The sequence below is a fragment of the Eubalaena glacialis genome, chromosome 5 (genome assembly GCF_028564815.1).
Source record: "Eubalaena glacialis isolate mEubGla1 chromosome 5, mEubGla1.1.hap2.+ XY, whole genome shotgun sequence".
NCBI classification, from domain to species: Eukaryota; Metazoa; Chordata; class Mammalia; order Artiodactyla; family Balaenidae; genus Eubalaena; species Eubalaena glacialis.
The window spans coordinates 78,650,498-78,672,107 of NC_083720.1; the positions used below are offsets into that span (position 1 = coordinate 78,650,498).

Below are 21,610 nucleotides of genomic sequence, written 5' to 3' on the forward strand. Positions count from 1 at the left end.
CAAGATAAAGGCACCGGGGACTTAGACTACGGTGGGTTGGTCGAATAGGCTAGCGAGTGAGGTTTTGTTCACTTTCAGGCTTCTTCAACGCGCTGGCACCATCTGCTGGTGAGAAGTCACATTTTAAAAATCTTCGTGTTTTTCTGTCTTTGGAACTGGAAAAAAATAGAAAATCGAATGCCGCAGACATATGGCCACAATAAAATCCTTTTTTTTAAAACATCTTTATTAGAGTATAATTGCTTTACAATGGTAAAAACATTTTATTAATACATCTTCTTGGCTTTTTTTTTCATGTGTCATTATTTGTGCAACAGCATTAAAAAGCAAAAACTTTCACTGGCTAGATCCAAAGGTAAGAGTGTAGAAGCAGCCCCCCCCTCCCCCCCCCCCCCCCCCCCCGCTTCAACCACTTGAAGCTTCAGCCCACAACTTGCGCATGTGCAGTTCTAGCCGTCAGCAAACCTTAACCTACACTTTGCGCAGGCGCAGAATTAATATTGGGCCTTTGTGGGGGTTTTTTTCCGCGCCCCCTGCCCCTCCCGCGCCATGAGACGCAGAGTATTCTGGGAACGCCCGATACGGAAATGTTTTCGTTTGACGCTGCGTAGGTTTGTGGGCGCTTGGCTTTTCTCTTTGTGGTTTTGAGAGTTAGCTTCTCGTGAACCGTTTGTCAATATGTGTGACGCACACGAGGGTAGGTGACCACTCAGAACGCTCCGCGGCGACCCATCTAAGGGGGGAAACGGGTAGCTGGACGAATTGAGGATTTGCGGCCTCCTCCCCGGTCCGCCGCCCCATGGCCCCAGTCGTTTCCCCACACTCCCGAGGCCGCGAACGAATCCGGGATTTTGAGAGGTGGAGGGTGCAGGGAACGTAGCCTTTATCATTTTGGTCAGGGTGACTGTTGTTCTCTCATCTGTCTGCCCCTGGGTGAATCTGACACTCCCTTCCCGTGTTGAAAATAGCGCGCAGAACCATGTGACAGGTTCTGTTGTTCCGACTTTGAAGCAAAGGACTCCTTTCTTGATTTCCCTTAAGGCCAGAGTTAATGAATTTATGAATAGTTGAATTTTTGAGCGTCAGCCTGTGCTAGGCATTGTGCTAGGCTCTGGAAATACACCGGGGACAAAGAATATTGAGGGGAGGGGAGCAGGGATTAGTCTGTTTTGGCGTTCCTTCATGCTGTCATATGCCGAAGTAAATTATCTTAAAAGATGACTTTTCCATTTCCTCTTTCCACAAGATGACACAGTTCTAGGTGGCGTGTGTTTCGCTGAACAGGACCAATATATCTTTTTTTTTTCTTTTTATATGTAGAATTCTTGGTCATGTTTAGTGTATTTTCATTATGTATTTTTAAAGCTCCCAATTCCATTCTCTACAGCTTCTATTTCTACATCGTTTTCTTCTAGCTCCTTATACCGTGTTCACCCCTCACATTTCTCCTTATTTTCTCAGCTGCTTCTTGGAGAAAGTAGAAGCAGAAGCTTAAACTCTACTGTTTAAACTTCTGTCACTTTTAATCTTGAGTCTAATTTATTAGCATCATTATTATATTCTCTCTCTTTTTTTTTACATTCTCTTAACTTCTGTGTTGGAAAAAAAGTTGAAAGTTTTTTAGCTTCATTTTTGAGTGGGTAATATATTCTCATGGCTCAACAAGACATGAAAATGTGAAGTGTAAGGTCTTATTCTTGTTCACCATCTCTCCTGTGTGAGCCCTCTCCATCATAAGTAACCACTGTTCTTTAGAGTCATAAGTAACCACTGTTCTTAGATTCTTAGCTCTCCAGATGCTTTATTTATATTCAAGGAAATACAAGTATAGTATTCTTTTTTTTTTTTAAGCTTATTTATTTGTTTATTTTTGGCTGCGTTGCGCACGCTTTCTCTAGTTGTGGCGAGCGGGGGCTACTCTTCGTTGAGGTGTGTGGGCTTCTCATTACGTTGGCTTCTGTTGTTGAGGAGCACGAGCTCTAGGCGCACGGGCTTCAGTAATCGTGGCACACGGGCTTTGTTGCTTCGCGGCATGTGGGATCTTCCCAGACCAGGGATCGAACCCGTGTCTCCTGCATTGGCAGGTGGATTCTTAACCACTGCGCCACCAGGGAAGTCCCTACAAATATAGTATTCTGTTTTCCCCCTTTTTACAGACAAAAAGTAACTTCACATTTTTCTGCACTTTTATTTTTTGCTTTATTTATCTACTATATCCAGGAGATTTTCATATCAGTACATAGAGAGCATCCTAATTTTTTTTCACAGCTACTTAGTTTGTCTGGATATACCATAACTAAAGTTGTGTCTTGATGGGTAGTTGGGTTATTTCCAGTCTTTTTCTGCTTCAAACAATGCTGTAATGAGTAATCTTGTACATATCATTTTGTCCAATACAAGTATATCTGTAGGATAAATTTTTAAGTATAGAATTGTCAGGTCAGATAATGTACATATGTTACACAAAATACTAACATTTTGCTAAATGGCGCCAAGTGACCACTGTAGTGATTGTGCTAATTAATATTCTCTTAACAATGTATAATAATCCTGTGGGAAAAGAGTTAACGTTATCTCAGTTATCAAGTTTGCTCCAGCATTGAGTCTCCATTCCATTCCTGCCTGTGTCCTTTGATCATTATTTGATATGCCCTCATCAGTTTTTAGACACTTTTTCTTCAGCTGGCTTCTTTCTGTGCGAAATATTAGATCTCTCTTGTCCTCAAGAAAGCAAGTTGAATGGTTTATTTCCTTTTTCTTCCAATATTTTGAGAAAATAAGTGACTTCTCAATTGATAAATCAGATGGACATTTTTAAAACCTTATCTAAACCCTGTGGTAGTCAACACTGTTGATGACTTTCTCATGGAAAGTCATTCGTTCTATGTGCAACATCACTCTCACTTAATTCTTCTTACCTTTGTGGCTTTTTTTCTCTTTCTCTTCTGCTGTCCACATTATCCCTGGATGATTTCATCCCTTCTCCATCGCTTCAGTTTCCATACGTGGATGACTTCTGAGTACAGTCAGCCCTCCATATCAGTAGGTTCTGCATCTGGTAATTTAACTAACCTCGGATGGAAAATATTTGGGAAGAAAGTGCCAGGAAGGAAAACTTGAATTTGCCTTGAGCTGACAACTATTTATAGGTGTGCCTTGTTTTATTTTGCACCTCTTTTTGTGCTTCACATTACTGCATTCTTTACAAATTTAGGTTTATGGCAACCCTGGATTGAGCAAGTCTGTTGATGCCATTTTTTTAAACAGCATTTGTTCATTTCATGTCTCTGTATCAGATTTTGGTAATTCTTGCAATATTTCAGACTTTTTCATTATTATATTTGTTATGGTGATCTGTGATCAGTGATCTTTGATTTTACTACTGTGAGTCTCTGAAAGATCAGATGATGGTTAGCATTTTTTCACGAAAAAGTATTTTTTAATTAAGGTATCTACATAATTTTTTAGACATAATGCTATTGCATAATTAATAAACTATGGTATAGTATAAACATAAGTTTTATATGCCCAACAGGCTTTCTGTCTTGTTCAATTGATCTGTATTTGTTTTTTTTTTTGAACTTAGTGCTTTGTATTTACAAAAGAAAAATAATGAAGGAAAAGTCTGAAGCTAATCAGCTGGAGACACAGAGCAAAGGTGAGAATCTGGGGGAAAGGGTAGGGGAGCTGTATTTGTTTTTGTGCCAGTACCATACTGTTTTGATTACTGTAGCTTTCTAGTAGAGTCTGAAGTCAGGGAGCCTGACTCCTCCAGTGGCATTTTTCTTATAATTGCTTTGGCTATTCGGGGTCTTCGTTGTTACCATACAAATTAAAAACAATTTTTGTTCTAATTTTGTGAAAAATGTATAAAAATATGTAATTTGATAGGGATTGCACTGACTCTGTAAATTTCCTTGGATAGTACACTCATTTTGACAATATTGATTGTTCCAGTCCAAGAACAGGATATATCTTTACATCTGTTTGTGTCATCTTCCATTTCTTTCATCAGTGTCTTAAAGTATTTGGAGTACACATCTTTTGCTTCCTTAGGTAGGTTTATTCCTAGTTATTTTATTCTTTGGATGTGATGGTAAATGGGATTGTTTCCTTAACTTTTCTTTCTGATCTTTGATTGTTAGTGTATAGAAATGCAAGAGATTTCTATGTATATATTTTGTATTCTGCAACGTAGGCGGAATTAATTCTTTTCAATTTTTCGATTTTATTTTATTTATTTTTTTATACAGCAGGTTCTTATTAGTTATTCATTTTATACATATTAGTGTATATATGTCAATCCAGTCTCCCAGTTCATCAGACCACCACCACCTCCCCCCCCCGCCACTTTCCCCCCTTGGTGTCCATACATTTGTTCTCTACATCTGTGTCTCAATTTCTGCTCTGCAAACCAGTTCATCTGTACCATTTTTCTAGGTTCTACATATATGCGTTAATATACGATATTTGTTTTTCTCTTTCTGACTTACTTCACTCTGTATGACAGTCTCTAGATCCATCCACGTCGCTACAAATGACACAGTTTCGTTCCTTTTTATGGCTGAGTAATATTCCATTGTATATATGTACCGTATCTTCTTTATCCATTCATCTGTCGATGGGCATTTAGGTTGCTTCCATGTCCTGGCTATTGTAAATAGTGCTGCAATGAACATTGGGGTGCATGTGTCTTTTTGAATTATGGTTTTCTCTGGGTATATGCCCAGTAGTGGGGTTGCTGGATCATATGGTAATTCTTTTTTTTTTTTTAAATAAAATTTATTTATTTATTTATTTATTATTATTATTATTTTTTTGGCTGTGTTGGGTCTTCGTTTCTGTGTGAGGGCTTTCTCCAGTTGCAGCGAGCGGGGGCCACTCTTCATCGCGGTTCACGGGCCTCTCACTGTCGCGGCCTCTCTTGTTGCGGAGCACAGGCTCCAGACGCGCAGGCTCAGTAGTTGTGGCTCACGGGCCCAGTTGCTCTGTGGCATGTGGGATCTTCCCAGACCAGGGCTCGAACCCGTATCCCCTGCATTGGCAGGCAGATTCTCAACCACTGCGCCACCAGGGAAGCCCGGTAATTCTATTTTTAGTTTTTTAAGGAACCTCCATACTGTTCTCCATAGTGGCTGTATCAATTTACATTCCCACCAACAGTGCAAGAGGGTTCCCTTTTCTCCACACCCTCTCCAGCATTTGTTGTTTGTAGATTTTCTGATGATGCCCATTCTGACTGATGCGAGGTGATATCTCATTGTAGTTTTGATTTGCATTTCTCTAATAATTAGTGATGTTGTGCAGCTTTTCATGTGCTTCTTGGCCATCTGTATGTCTTCTTTGGAGAAATGTCTATTTAGGTCTTCTGCCCATTTTTGGATTGGGTTGTTTGTTTTTTTAGTACTGAGCTGCATGAGCTGTTTATATATTTTGGAGATTAATCCTTTGTCCCTTGATTCATTCGCAAATATTTTCTCCCATTCTGACGGTTGTCTTTTCGTCTTGTTTGTAGTTTCCTTTGCTGTGCAAAAGCTTTTAAGTTTCATTAGGTCCTATTTGTTTATTTTTGTTTTTATTTTCATTACTCTAGGAAGGGGATCAAAAAAGATCTTGCTGCGATTTACGTCAAAGAGTGTTCTTCCTATGTTTTGCTCTAAGAGTTTTATAGTATCCGGTCTTACATTTAGGTCTCTAATCCATTTTGAATTTATTTTTGTGTATGGTGTTAGGGAGGGTTCTAATTTCATTCTTTAACATGTAGCTGTCCAGTTTTCCCAGCACCACTTATTGAAGAGACTGTCTTTTCTCCATTGTATATCCTTGCCTCCTTAGTCATACATTAGTTGACCACAGGGGCGTGGGTTTATCTATGGACTTTCTATCCTGTTCCATTGATCTATAGTTCTGTTTTTGTGCCAGTACCATATTGTCTTGATTACTGTAGCTTTGTAGTATAGTCTGAAGTCAGGGAGTCTGATCCCTCCAGCTCCGTTTTCTTCCCTCAAGGCCGCTTTGGCTATTCGGGGTCTTTTGTGTCTCCATACAAATTTTAAGATTTTTTGTTTTAGTTCTGTAAAAAATGCCATTGGTAATTTGACAGGGATTGCATTCAATCTGTAGATTGCTTTGGGTAGTATAGTCATTTTCACAGTATTGATCCTTCCAATCCAAGAACATGGTATATCTCTCCATCTGTTTGTATCATCTTTAATTTCTTTCATCAGTGTCTTATAGTTTTCTGCCTACAGATCTTTTGTCTCCCTAGGATGAATGGATAAAGAAGATGTGGTACATATATACAATGGAATATTACTCAGCCATAAAAAGAAACAAAATTGAGTTATTTGTAGTGAGGTGGATGGACCTAGAGTCTGTCACACAGAGTGAAGTAAGTCAGAAAGAGAAAAACAGATACCGTATGCTAACGCATATATATGGAATCTAAAAAAAAAAAAAAAAATGGTACTGATGAACCTAGTGGCTGGGCAGGAATAAAGACGTAGACATAGAGAATGGATTTGAAGACACAGGTGGGAGGGGGAAGCTGGGGCGAAGTGAAAGTAGGTAGGTATTTTATTCTTTTTGTTGCAGTGGTAAATGGGAGTGTTTCCTTAATTTCTCTTTCAGATTTGTCATCATTAGTGTATAGGAATGCAAGAGATTTCTGTGCATTGATTTTGTATCCTGCAACTTTACCAGGTTCATTGATTAGCTCTAGTAGTTTTCTGGTGGCATCTTTACGATTCTGTATGTACAGTATTGTGTCATCTGCAAACAGTGACAGTTTTAATTCTTCTTTTCCAATTTGTATTCCTTTTATTTCTTTTTCTTTTCTGATTGCCGTGGCTAGGACTTCCAAAACTATGTTGAATAATAGTGGTGAGAGTGGACATCCTTGCCTTGTTCCTGATCTTAGAGGAAATGCTTTCAGTTTTTCACCATTGAGAATGATGTTTGCTGTGGGTTTGTTTTGTATGGCCATTATTATGTTGAGGTAGGTTCCCACTATGCCCACTTTTTGGAGAGTTTTTATCATAAATGGGTGTTGAATTTTGTCAAAAGCTTTTTCTGCATCTATTGAGATGATCATATGGTTTTTATTCTTCAATTTGTTAATGTGGTGTATCACATTGATTGATTTGCATATATTGAAGAATCCTTGCATCCCTGGGATAAATCCCACTTGATCATGGTGTATGATCCTTTTAATGTGTTGTTGGATTCTGTTTGCTAGTATTTTGTTGAGGATTTTTGCATCTATATTCATCAGTGATACTGGTCTGTAATTTTCTTTTATTGTACTGTCTTTGTCTGGTTTTGGTATCAGGGTGATGGTGGCCTCATAGAAGGAGTTTGGGTGTGTACCTTCCTCTGCAATTTTTGGAAGAGTTTGAGAAGGATGGGTGTTAGCTCTTCTCTAAATGTTTGATAGAATTCACCTGTGAAGCCATCTGGTCCTGGACTTTTGTTTGTTGGAAGATTTTTAATCACACTTTCAATTTCATTACTTGTGATTGGTCTGTTCATGTTTTCTGTTTCTTCCTGGTTCAGTCTTGTAAGGTTATACGTTTCTAAGAATTTGTCCATTTCTTCCAGGTTGTCCATTTTATTGGCATAGAGTTGCTTGTCGTAGTCTTTTAGGATGCTTTGTATTTCTGCGGTGTCTGTTGTAACTTCTTTTTCATTTCTAATTTTATTGATTTGAGTCCTCTCCCTCTTTTTCTTGATGAGTCTGGTTAATGGTTTATCAATTTTGTTTATCGTCTCAAAGAACCAACTTTTAGTTTTACTGATCTTTGCTATTGTTTTCTTTGTTTCTATTTCATTTATTTCTGTTCTGATCTTTGTGATTTCTTTCCTTCTACTAACTTTTGGTTTCGTTTGTTGTTCTTTTACTAGTTCCTGTAGGTGTACGGTTAGATTGTTTATTTCAGATTTTTCTTGTTTCTTGAGATAGGATTGTATTGCTATAAACTTCTCTCTTAGAACTGCTTTTGCTGCATCCCATAGTTTTGGATCATCGTGTTTTCATTGTCATTTGTCTCTAGGTATTTTTTGATTTCCTCTTTGATTTCTTCAGTGATTTCTTGGTTATTTAGTAACGTATTGTTTAGCCTCCACGTGTCTTTGTTTTTTTACGTTTTTTTCCCCTGTAATTGATTTCTAATCTCATAGCGTTGTGGTCAGAAAAGATGCTTGATATGATTTCAATTTTCTTAAATTTACTGAGGCTTGATTTGTGACCCAAGATGTGATCTATCCTGGAGAATGTTCCATGCGCACTTGAGAAGAAAGTGTAATCTGTTGTTTTTGAATGGAATGTCGTATAAATGTCAAATCTATCTGGTCTTTTGTGGCTATTTAAAGCTGTGTTTCCATATTAATTTTCTGTTTGAATGTTCTGTCCATTGGTGTAAGTGAGGTGTTAAAGTCCCCCACTATTACTGTGTTAGTGTCGATTTCCTCTTTTATAGCTGTTAGCAGTTGCCTTATGTATTGAGGTGCTCCTATGTTGGGTGCATATTTATTTATAATTGTCCTATCTTCTTCTTGGATTGATCCCTTGATCATTATGTAGTGTCCTTCCTTGTCTCTTGTAACATTCTTTATTTTAAAGTCTATTTTATCTGATATGAGTATTGCTACTCCAGCTTTCTTTTGATTTCCATTTGCATGGAATATCTCTTTCCATCCCCTCACTTTCAGTCTGTATGTGTCCCTAGGTCTGAAGTGGGTCTCTTGTAGACAGCATATATATGGGTCTTGTCTTTGTATCCATTCAGCAAGCCTGTGTCTTTTGGTTGGAGCATTTAATCCATTCACGTTTAAGGTAATTATCGATAGGTATGTTTCTATTACCATTTTGTTAACTGTTTTGGGTTTGTTTTTGTAGGTCCTTTTCTTCTCTTGTGTTTCCCACTTAGAAAAGTTCCTTTAGTATTTGTTGCAGAGCTGGTTTGGTGGTGCTGAATTCTCTTAGCTTTTGGTTATATGTAAAGCTTTTGATTTCTCCATCGAATCTGAATTAGATCCTTGCCGGGTAGAATAATCTTGGCTTTAGGTTCTTCGCTTTCATCACTTTAAGTATGTCATGCCACTTCCTTCTGGCTTGTAGAGTTTCTGCTGAGAAATCAGCTGTTAACCTTATGGGTGTTCCCTTGTATGTCATTTGTCATTTTTCCCTTGCTGCTTTCAATAATTTTTCTTTGTTTTTAATTTTTGCCAATTTGATTACTATATGTCTTGGCGTGTTTCTCCTTGGGTTTATCCTGTATGGGACTCTCTACGCTTCCTGGACTTTGGTGGCTATTTCCTTTCCCATGTTAGGGAAGTTTTTGAGTGTAATCTCTTCAGATATTTTCTGGGGTCCTTTCTCTCTCTCTTCTCCTTCTGAGACCCCTATAATGCGAATGTTGTTGCATTTAATGTTGTCCCAGAGGTCTCTTAGGCTGTCTTCATTTCTTTTCAGTCTTTTTTCTTTATTCTGTTCCGTAGCAGTGAATTCCACCATTCTGTCTTCCAGGTCACTTATCCGTTCTTCTGCCTCAGTTATTCTGCTATTGATTTCTTCTAGTGTATTTTTTGTTTCAGTTATTGTATTGTTCATCTGTTTTTTTGTTCTTTAATTCTTCTAGGTCTTTGTTAAACCTTTCTTGTATCTTCTCGATCTTTGCCTCCATTGTTTTTCCGAGGTCCTGGATCATCTTCACTATCATTATTCTGAATTCTTTTTCGGGAAGTTTGCTTATCTCCACTTCATTTAGTTGTTTTTCTGGGGTTTTATGTTGTTCCTTCATCTGGTATATAGCCATCTGCCTTTTCATCTTGTCTGTCTTTCTGTGAATGTGGTTTTTGTTCCACAGGCTGCAGGATTGTAGTTCTTGCTTCTGCTGTCTGCCCTCTGGTGGATGAAGCTATCTAAGAGGCTTGAGCAAGTTTCCTGATGGGAGGGACTGGTGTAGCGGAATTCATTCTTGAGCTCTAGTAGTTTACTGGTAGCATCTTTATGATTTTCTATGTATAGTATCATATCATCTGCCAACAGTGACAGTTTTACTTCTTCTTTTCCAATTTGGATTCATTTTATTTCTTTTTCTACCCTGATTGCAGTGGCTAGGACTTCCAAAACTATGTTGAATAAAAGTGGCGAGAGTGGACATCCTTGTCTTGTTCCTGATCTTAGAGGAAGTGCTTTCAGCTTTTCACCATTGAGTGTGATGTTAGCTGTGGGTTTGTCATATATGGCTTTATTATGTTGAGGTAGGTTCCCTCTCTGCCCGCTTTCTGGAGGTTTTTATCAAAAATGTGTGTTGAATTTTGTTAGAAGCTTTTTCTTCATCTATTGAGATGATCGTATGGTTTTTATCCTTCAATTTATAATGTGGCGTATCACACTGATTGATTTGTGGACATTGAAATATCCTTGCATCCCTGGGATAAATCCCACTTGATCATCGTGTATGATCCTTTTAATGTATTGTTGGATTCGGTTTGTTAGCATTTGTTGAGGAGTTTTGCATCTGTGTTCATCGGTGATATTGGCCTGTAAGTTTCTTTTTTTGTGATATTTTTGTCTGGTTTTGGTATCAGGTGATGGTGGCCTCCTGGAAGGAGTTTGGGAGTGTTCCTTCCTCTGCAGTTTTTTGGAATAGTTTCAGAAGGTTGGGTGTGATAGAGGTGCTCCTATGTTGGGTGCATGTATATTTACAATTGCAATATCTCCTTCTTGTATTGATCCCTTGATCATTACATAGTGTCCTTCTTTGTCTCTTGTAACAGTCTTTATTTTAAAGTCTGTTTTGTCTATATGAGTATTGCTACTCCAACTTTTTTTTACTTTGCATTTGCATGGAATACCTTTTTCCATCCCCTCACTTTCAGTCTGTATGTGTCCCTAGATTTGAAGTGGGCCTCTTGTAGACAGCATATATATAGGTCTCGTTTTTGTATCCATTCAGCCAGTCGGTGTCTTTTGGTTGGAGCATTTAATCCAATTACATTTAAGGTAATTATTGATATGTATATTCTTATTATCATTTTGTTAATTGTTTTGGATTTGTTTTGTAGGTCTTTTTTCTTCCCCTCCTCTTTTGTTCTTCCCTCTTGTGATTTGATAACTATGTTTTTTTTTAATATATAAATTTATTTATTTATTTTTGGCTGCATTGGGTCTTTGTTGCTGCACACGGGCTTTGTCTAGTTGCGGCACACTGGGGCTACCTTTTGTTGCGGTGCGCAGGCTTCTCATTGCAGTGGCTTCTCTTGTGGTGGAGCACGGGCTGTAGGCGTGCAGGCTTCAGTAGTTGTGGCTTGCAGGCTCTGTAGTTGTGTCTTGTGGGCTCTAGAGCACAGGCTCAGTAGTTGTGGCATATGGGCTTAGTTGCTCCGCAGCATGTGGGATCTTCCCGGACCAGGGCTCAAACTCGTGTCCCCTGCACTGGCAGGCGGATTCTTAACCACTGCGCCACCAGGGAAGTCCCATGACTATGTTTAGAGTTGTGTTTTATAGCTTTTTCTTTTTTGTATGTGTATCTATTGTAGATTTTTGGTTTGTGGTTATCGTGAGGTTTTTAATATAGTAGTCTCTCTATATATTTTTATATATATGATTGCTTTAAGTTGCTGGTCTCTTAATTGCAAATGCATTTTGAATATCTTGCATTTGGACTTTTCTCATCGTTGCTGATTTTGACTTGATATTTGTGTGTGGATGATTTCCTACCTTTACTGTATGTTTATCTTTACTGATGAGCTTTGTCATTGGTAATTTTCTTGGTTCTAGTTGTGGCCTTTTCTTTTCCATCTAGAGAAGTTCCTTTAGCATTTGTTGTAAAGCTGGTTTGGTGGTGCTGAATTCTCTTAGCTTTTGCTTGTCTGTAAAGCTTTTGATTTCTCTGTCAAATCTGAACAAGAGCCTTGCTAGGTAGAGCATTCTTGGTTGTAGGTTTTCCCCTTTGATCACTTTAAATATATCATGGCACTCCCTTCTGGCCTGCAGAGTTTCTGGGGAAAAAAACAGCTGATAACCTTATGGGGATTCCCTTGTATGTTATTTGTTGCTTTTCCCTTGTTGCTTTTAACATTTTCTCTTTGTGTTTAATTTTTATCAGTTTGATAAATATGTGTCTCAGAGTGTTCCTCCTTGGATTTATCCTGTATGGAACTCTCTGCGCTTCCTGGACTTGAGTGATTGTTTCCTTTCCTATGTTAGGGAAATTTTCGGCTATTATCTCTTCAAATATTTTCTCAGGCCCTTTTTCTCTCTCTTCTCCTTCTGGGACCCCTATAATGCGAACGTTGGTGCATTTAATGTGTCCCAGAGGTCTCTTAGACTGTCCTCATTTCTTTCCATTCTTCTTTCTTTATTCTGTTCCGCAACAGTGATTTCCACCAATCTGTTTTCCAGTCTCGTTTATTCTGCAATTGATTCCTTCTAGTGTATTTTTAATTTCAGCTATTGTATTGTTCGTCTCTATGTCTTTGTTTTTTAAATCTTCTAGCTCTTTATTAAACATTTCTTGTATCCTCTCGGTCTGTGTCTCCATTCTTTTTCTGAGATTTTGGATCATCTTTACTATCATTACTCTGAATTCTTTTTCAGGTAGATTGACTATCTCCACTTCACTTAGTTCTTTTTGGGTTTTGTCTGGTTCCTTTGTCTGGAACATATTTCTCTGCCATCTCATTTTGTCTAACTTTCTGTGTTTGTGGTCTCTGTTCCTCAGGCTGCAGGATTGTAGTTCCTTTTGCTTCTGGTGTGTGCCCCCAGTGGGTGAGGTTGGTTCAGGGGCTTATGCAGGCTTCCTGGTGGGAGGGGCTGGTGTCTGCCCACTGGTGTGTGGAGCTGGGTCTTATCCTTCTGGTGGGCAGTGGTGTGTTTATAAGCAGCTGTTGGTTCAGGACAACTTTAGGCAGCCTGTCTGCTGATGGGTAGGGCTGCGTTCCCACCCTGTTGGTTGTTTGGCCTGAGACGTCCCAGCACTGGAGCCTGCAGGCTTTCGAGTGGGGCAGGTCTTGGTGCCAAAGTGGCAACCTCGGGAGAGCTCACTCTGGGACCTCTACCACCAGTGGCCTTGCCCCTGGTGTGAGCCACAGCCAACCCCCTCCTCCCCAGGAGACACCCCAAGACCTGCAGTTACATCTGGCCCAGACTCCTGTGGAGTCACTGTTTTGCCCTGGGTCCCAGTGTATGTGAAAACTTGTGTGCTCCCTCCAAGAGTGGAGTCTGTATTTCCCCCAGTCCTGTGGAGCTCCTGCACTCAATCCCTGCTGACCTTCAAAGCCAAATGCTCTGGGGGCTCCTCCTCCCGTTGCCAGTCCCCCGCTGGGGAGCCTGACGTGGGGCTCAGAACTCTCACTCCTGTGGGAGAACCTCTGTGATATAATTATTTTCCAGTTTGTGGGTTGCCCGCCTGGCAGATATGGGATTGATTATATCGTGAAAGCGCCCCTCCTACCATCTCATTGTGGCTTCTTCTTTTTCTTTGGATGTAGAATATCTTTTTTGTTAGGTTTCCATCTTTTTTGTTAGTGGTTGTTCAGCAGTTAGTTGTGATTTTGGTGTTTTCGTGAGAGGAGTTGAGCTCAAGTCCTTCTACTCCCCCATCTTGTCCTTATCTCCACAACACATTTATTCTTTTACATAAGAAGATGAGACTAATATTAGGACCAGTGCACCCTAATTTTTCAAATGCCCTGTTGTTTAAGTACCTATTATTGCATAACTACCCCAAAATTTGGCTGTGCAAAAATTAATTTAATATGCTCATGGATTCAGTGGGTCAGGAATTTGGACAGAGCATAGTAGGAATGGCTCGTCTGCTGCCTGATGTCAGTGGTTGAACTGAGAAGTCTCAAAGGCTGAGTGTTGACAGCTGGGGGTTGGGTGATCCTAGAGTGTTTACTCACATGTCTGGCATCCAGCCTAGGAAAACTCAAGGACTAGGATTGCTGACTAGAGCATCTGTAAGTGGCCTCTCCATGTGGTTTGGGCTTCCTCACCCAAGTATACCAGCCTTAGAGTAGTAGAACTTCTTAGTGGCAGCTCAGGGCTCCAGAAGAAAGTGTCTCAGCAAACAAGGTGGAACCACATTGCCTTTCCTGACCTAGCTTCTAAAGTCATAGTCATGTAGCGTTGTTTTAGCTGTATTCTCTTGGTTATAGGAGAGTCAAAAATCCACTCACATTCAAGGGAAGAAAAGATAGACTCTCATATCTTGGTAGTAGGAGTGTCAAGACCACTTTTATTATTATAAAGGAGCATGTGAAATGGATGATATGGTTGTGGTCATCTTTGGAAAATACAGCCTGTTATCCCTGTCCATGTATGAAATGTTGCTGTAATAGACAGCCCACCTTAAGGTATTGCCCAGCTATTGGAGTCTTTTGCTGGCTGTACCCTCTTACCCAAATGTCTCCAAGGAGCCTGTTGGTCAGAGGACTATGACCTTGTTCCTAGTTATCAATAGTTAGCTATTAATGAGAATTACATGGACTTTCTGGAGAAGATGGAATACTTAAAATTCACACAATTTACTCTGAACCTTTGTCATGAAGCCACTTAGTGTGTTGGGAGAATACCTGTGTGATGTAGACATATGTATACATAGACCTATGAATATTATTTCATTACAATTCAGTTAATGTAATTGACTGAAATTTTAGAAAAGTGGGGTAAAAGGATTGTTTTTTACTTAGCAGATAGTTATATGTTTCTGCTACATCATATCATAGGAGCAAGATGTTAACTGGTTGCATTTTACTGAAAGTGAGAATATTTTTGTTTTTTGTAGATATGCAGTATGATGAGGAGGAGGATGAAATCCCCCAGATTTGTGGCAAGAGGCATGCTTGATTGTAATCAGGTAACTTTTTAGACCAAACTGAATCAACTTTAAAAAGCACTATAAGCTATACAGGAATTTCCTGCTAATTCTGTTTTTGAAAATTAAATGTTCTATATGAATATGCTACATGAGAGCTGGTTTCTCATTTTATTTATTTATTTAAATATTTAACTTTAACTTTTGAAGTATTTCCGACCTACACAAAAGTTACACAAAGAAATCATGTATGTACTTCACCCAGATTCCATAAATGTTAACCTTATATTACATTTTCTTTGTCTTTTCCTTTTTCTCTCTCTCTACATATATTTTTTTTCTGAAACATTTGAGAGTAATTTGGTTACATAAGAACATTCTTTTACATACTCATAATAGAACTCATCAAAATCAGGAAATTAATATTAATACAGTTATTTAATCTAGAATCCATATCCAAATTCTGCCAGTTGTCCTACTAACGTTGTTTATAACAAAATAAAAAAAATTTTTTTGATCCTGGATCCAACATAAGAGCACATAGTGGAGTTAGTTTTCACGTCTTATTTTTTTGTCTCCCATAATCTACAACAGTTTCTCACTCTTTTTCTGTTTTTCCTTACCTTGACATTTTTGAAGAATACACGCCAGTTACTTTTTAGAATGCCCCTCAGTTTGGGTTTCCTCATAATTAGATTCAGATGATTACTTTTGGAAACATTGAATTTTCTGCTCTTAGTGCATTATATCAGGAGGCACATGATGCCTATTAGGTGCTATTAATTTGATTCCTTTGTTTTCTCATTATTTTAAATGGATGAAGTTACAGTAGATGGTAGTATTTCAACCCAAATTCCCATTCAATTGTGAGTATAATTAACTGTAATAAAAGTCAGTAAGAAGCCTTACGTATAGGTAAGAAGAGTAACTTTTAACTAAATAAAGTAACATCCTGCTATGGGATGTACAATGTAAAAACTCTCCTCTCTTACCAAACTGACAGTTGCTTTGTATACAGTAACATTATGATTCCTTTTTGAGCCTTGCCATCTCCAAGATGCACATCCTCTCGGTTGACCCTCTCTTCTTTTTCAAAGAACACATGCTTCTGACATTCTACTAGTTGTATTTGGAGGATAAGTGAACCTTTCTTGAACATTGTTTTGTTAAAAATCTATTGAGTTTTTGGGGTGTAAGTACATATCTATTTTCCCTATTAGACATGAGTATAAAAACTTCTTACTGAGATATTTTGTATTTTCTATGATGTTTGAGTATTAAACACCAAGAGACATTTTATTAGTAAATGCCTATATTCTGTAGGGTATGCCTATATTCTGTAATCTCTAGGGAGAAGGAATATTTTGATCTTAGCCAAAAGAGAATTATTTTCAATGTATGTGACAGGTTGCTCAAGGATAAAATACCCTATTTGACCAGTCATTGCATTTAACATTTGTTACAAAATAAATTATTAGATGCTTATACTTGAATTGATTATAGGTGCTTTGGCTATTGTGAGATGACATTTTGTTTTTTCACTATTTAACATCAAGTGATCTGTCCCAAGCATTGTGAATGTGATATTACTTAATATCACCAATGATTTCAGTAAGATGATTTCTTGTACAATTATCATGGTAGATAGCATAAATATGAACTATTCATAGAGTTTAGGTGTTTAAAGAATAGCATTTGAATGAAGAAGTAATACTGTTCTGATGATTTGGGGGAAAGTAACTATGGTTCAGCTTCCTGGGGGACTGAAACTTGTTCATAGTTTTGTAAAGATTTTTCATTGTAAATTGTCCATAAAAACCATTGCTATTTATCTTACGGACAGTGCCTTCTAGGTGCTTCTTACATATCGATGGCTAACCCAGATCATTGTGAGAAATTTTTCTTTCCTGTCAGCTCACAGTCTCTACTGAAGGAAATTGCCCCCACCATTCTTGAGGCCATACCTTGTACAGGGATGATTGTGTACTGTGTTCTCTACCATAGGACCTGACTTCCAATATTGGTGGCCATGGTAGATTGAATCAGGGTGGGACTTTGACCCAAAGCCAGCCAGTCTGTAGGCTGGCCAGTAACCTGTGTGGTGATCTGATGATGTCAAAATGGGAGGCTGATGATTAGTTGGGCTACACATGTTGTTTCAGAAAATTAATCTGAGGATGGGGGAGTTAGTTACTAAGGAGAGGAGGCTAGAAGCTGAGTCCAGCTATGCAGCTCTTCCTGTGTGGTGGTGAGGGGAGAGATTCCTCTTGCACTTATATCTACTTATATCTTCATTGTATATCTCCTTCCCCATCCCTGACATGAACAAGTGTCTATTCCTTGTAAACAGTACATCTACTCTTTTAGATTCTTTGTTCTTCTTTAAGGCATCATTCTGTGATTTCTCTATCTACACTACTAATTCTGATCTCTCACCCTTGCTCCATTTGTTATCATCATCATTTGCTGAATATTTTCACTTCAGTGACTTATTCTCATCTTACCTTTAACATATTCAAAATAGAATAATTTTAACCTAAAGTTGAAATTCTTACCCATTCCATATTTTAGTCATTGATATTATCATCCTCATGCTCATTCAAATTAGAGTTTGTTTTTTTTTTTTTTTTTACAAGAAATGCTGTTTAACTTTTGAGGTAATAAAAAAGTAAAATAACAATGAAATATTCTGTTTTTACATGTCATGTTGAATCAGACAACAACTTAAACAAAATCCTTTGTTCTTAGAGTATATGGAAATGAGCAATCCTCCATACTCATAACAGAAATGTTAAGTGGCACAAATCTCTGAACAGCATTTGGGCAATTTAAATATTCAACATTAATTCCAATGAATCATATACATTTTTTGAAGAAAATAATTATATACATCAGCGTATAAGAGTTTGCAAAGGGTGTTTATCTCCAAGTTGTTTATGATAGAGGAAAAAAAAAAGGGAGGAAACAATCTAGCAACCTATACGTTTATCAAGAGGAAATTGTTATATTATGGTACGAACATTAAAGGAAAGATAAAAGTCATTAAAATTGTAGTGCAAATAATTATTTGTGGTCCTGGAAGTTGACTATGGCGTATTGTCAAATTAAGAAAGCAGTTTCAAACAAGGCTTATAGCATGATTCCATTTTTGTTAAATCATGTGTATAAGTATAGAGAAAAATTTGGGAGGAGATACAAGAAATTTTAACAGAAGATCTGTCTGCATAATAGGATTATGTGTTGCCGTAATTTTTTTATTGTCTAAAGAGATTTTAAATTTAGAAAATGTGCAATGAATATACATATAGTTCATACAAAAAAAAACAGAAACAGATTTTCTCATTCTTTCATAGCTAAAGTATGGCCACGGAAATACTTTAATATTTCTTTTGTACTGGTAATATATGAAACAGAAGACCTGAATATATGGTTACAGGAAACAATGAAGCAGAGTAAAAAAAAAAAAAAATAACAAAACTATTTTCTAGATACCTTTGGTATGAGAGAATCAGAATTTTAAAAGTAATTACTTAAATGTAAATAAATAACTCTTGCATCTATTTCCAAAGTGGATTTCAAACAGCACACAGTAAAAGTCAGTATAATAAAACCCTTTTTAAAAAGTATAGAGGAGCTGAGTAATATACAGGAAAGGCAGGAGAGAAGAAAAGATCTGGGAATGGGACTGAAATAAAAATCATGCTGGAAAGCAGGCTAAGTGATGTAACTTCAATTTATCAGAAAATCAATTAGTGAACTTCTGATCAATCAAGGCTAAAAGTGAGCCTTCATGGGTTACATAGCTCTTAAAGTCTAATAAAAGGAGACGTGGAGTTCATAAACAAACTTTTACTGTTCTGAACCCTGAGACAATATCACTACGTGTTACAACATATAACAGAGATTAGAAAACACAGTTGTTAAACAGAATGTCTGTGTTTTCTATATATGACTTTTATAAGGTTGGTACCTGGTTCAAAACTTAAGGCATAATTTTATGCTGTATACGTATGAAGAGAATTAAGACTAGGCCAACTTTTTGACCTGAAATGATACAGGCTTATATCTTAAGGAATGTGGAAGTTAAGGTTTTACTATTCAAGTCACAATTTTGATAACCAGCAAGCCACCTGGATTATGTCAACCAATGGAAAGAACAGTAAAATATCCTATAAAGCAGGTTTGTAGGCAACATTAAAAAACTCCATCATTAATTTCAGCCATCAGAAAAACACCATTTCAGGATATAAATTGAAAGGAAATTCAACTATTTCCTAGTATTTTAAACATTAATTCAAAATGAAATTAGATATTGAGTTTGTAGTAGCAATTTTTAAACTTTGGTTTCTTTAAAAAAAATAGATGAGAAATTAGAAAATTTCTGTTTGTAAAAATAAATTACTTTGCAATCCTTGGGTATAAGAACTACTTTGGGCATATTTTCATGGAAGAAATTAAAGCTAGCAATATTATTAAAATAAAAAGTATGCAATAAATGCAAACAATTACCACACTTCAGTTGGTTCAAAATGCAGTAAAAATATATCTAATTATACTTATTGCTATGAGCACTACATCAAAATCAGAAAAATATACCATATTATAATTAGATGGTATGCCTCTATAAAAAGAACCGAGGTTCTAAGATTCACTTATTTTTCCTCCAAAGAAAAATGAATAGCTTTGTATACAAAACCTTGGATCATAATGTTTACTAAACTAAGCAGCCATCAGCTGGGATTTGAAATTTACTGAGGACAATTCAGGCAGAGATCACTAACATCCATCCCCCAAGCTGCTACAAACACTGGCTGGTGCGTTAAGTTTTCCTCTCCTACAGCCTCTGGGCCAGGGCGATGTTGAGCGGCTTGGAGCCCAAGATGCGGCATTCATCTCAGTCATTGCTTTAGTGGCCTCCTCAGGAGAGGAGAAGCAGATCAAACCAAACCCTTTGCTTTGCCCTTCTTCCTGCATTACCTTAACTCTGCTAATTGATCCAAATGAAGAAAATTCCCTCCGTAGCTTTTCATCATCAATGGTCTCATCCAGGTTCTTAATATAGAGCTTTGCCCCCCCGGCACCGCCGAAATCTTTCCTGTTTCAGCTGCTCAAACATTTGCTTTAACTCAGCCTGTCGCTCTGCTTTCTTTTGTGCCCGGCCTACAAAAAGCAGTTGTCCATTTATGTCCTTTCCATTCATTTCTTCAACAGCCTTTTTGGCAGCCTCATGGCTACCAAAACTCACAAAGCCAAAGCCTTTGGATTTCCCACTGGAATCTGTCATCACCTTAAATTAACACTCAGGGTTTTTCCATATTTGCTGAAAACTTCCCTCAGTCTCTCATCATCCATGTCATCTCCTAAGTTTTTGATGTAAACATTGGTGAACTCACTGGCTTTGTTTTGGAGCTCGGCTTCCTGATCTTTGCGGCTTTTGAATCTGCCAACAAACAGCCTGCAGTCCTTAAGCAGTGCCCCATTCATCTCCTGGATGGCCCTGTCCGCGGCAATCTGGTTCTGAAAGTGCACGAACGCATAGCCCCTGGAGCCGTGATCATCACTCATCACCTTGAAGGACAGGATCTTCCCAAAAGATGAAAAGTGTTCATAGAGGGTTTTATTATCAATGGATTTGTCCAGATTCTTGATGAACACGTTCCCAATTCCAGACTTCCTCAAGAAGGCGTCACGCTGAGACCACATGAGACGGATGGATTTGCCATTTATCGGGTCAAAGTTCATGGTGTCCAGGGCCTTCTGGGCATCTGCCAGCTGCAGAAAGTTCACGTAGGCATAGCCCAGAGAGCGGCGGGTGACCAGGTCCCTTCAGATGCGGATGGACAGCACGGGCCCCACAGCGCTGAACTTCTTGAACAGCAGGTCCTCGGTGCCGTCCGCATGGAGGTCACCCACGTACAGGGAGGCCTGGCGGTACGTGGCTGCTACATGCATCTCCTGGCTCCTCACCACCACAAGCCGGTCCCTAAGGAGCTCCTGGAGTGATTTCTGCAGGAGGGTGGCCCGGGCTCATGCGTGGTGGCCTCAGAGTCAGTGCTTTGAGGCCAGGCGATGCGGTTCATTCATGCACAGCTCCCCAGGCTCGGGCAGCACCCTCAATCAAAAGCCCCTCAGCAACCAGTCCGGCCAACCCTGGAAGGGGGCGACAGAACCTTGACATCTCAAAGAAAGATTCCTAGGTAAAGCCGGTGCTTCCCGGCCACTTGGTGAGGAATCTTCAAGTGGCGGGCTGGCCCTGCATCTCCGCGTTCTCCACAGCCATTCTCCGGTGGCTGGTTTCTGAATAAAAATAGGGCTCGCTCAGGCCGGTTTAAAATTACAGCCGCCGGGGAAAGAATTCCACAAGTAGCGTCTGAGGCCGCGGCCTGGGGACGCGGCGCGTGGGCGGCGGGCGCGGGGCCCCGGAGCCCCCAACCGCCCGGGACCGGGTCGTGCAGGCGCCGCCGGCCGCGCGTGCCCTGACCAACCCCGGCCGCTCTCCTCCCTGCAGACCCCGCCTAGAGTTCTTATTTTATCTTTTTTTTAATCCTTTTTTAAAATTATATAAGTTTCAGGAATACAGCATTATAGTTCAACATCTGTATATACAACAGAGTGATCACCACCGTAGTCTAGTTACCATCCATCATCGTACAGTTGACCCCCTTCACCCATTTCAACTACCCCGCAACTCCCCTCCCCTCTGGTAACCATTAATCTGTTTCCTATATCTGTGAGTTTGTTTTTCTGTTCTCTTGTTTGTTGGTTGGTTTGGGTTTGGGGTTTTT

At 38.8% G+C, this 21,610-nt stretch overlaps 1 long non-coding RNA gene and 1 pseudogene across 6 annotated transcripts in view; one reads left to right on the plus strand and one right to left on the minus strand.

The window, feature by feature from the left end:
- The first annotated feature begins 576 nt into the window (after positions 1–576).
- The window catches only part of LOC133092688 (uncharacterized), an 86,477-nt gene continuing 65,443 nt past the window's right edge, over positions 577–21,610 (plus strand). For 4 of the 6 annotated variants that reach the window (XR_009701105.1, XR_009701107.1, XR_009701110.1 and 1 more), the window contains exons 1-3: positions 622–697; positions 3,587–3,658; positions 14,796–14,867. This is a non-coding gene — a long non-coding RNA (uncharacterized LOC133092688). Of the gene's footprint in view, positions 698–3,586; positions 3,659–14,795; positions 14,868–21,610 lie in introns of all 6 variants that reach the window. The other 2 variants (XR_009701106.1, XR_009701109.1) reach the window with 2 other exon arrangements.
- LOC133092477 (polyadenylate-binding protein 4-like) lies at positions 19,645–20,777 on the minus strand (annotated as a pseudogene).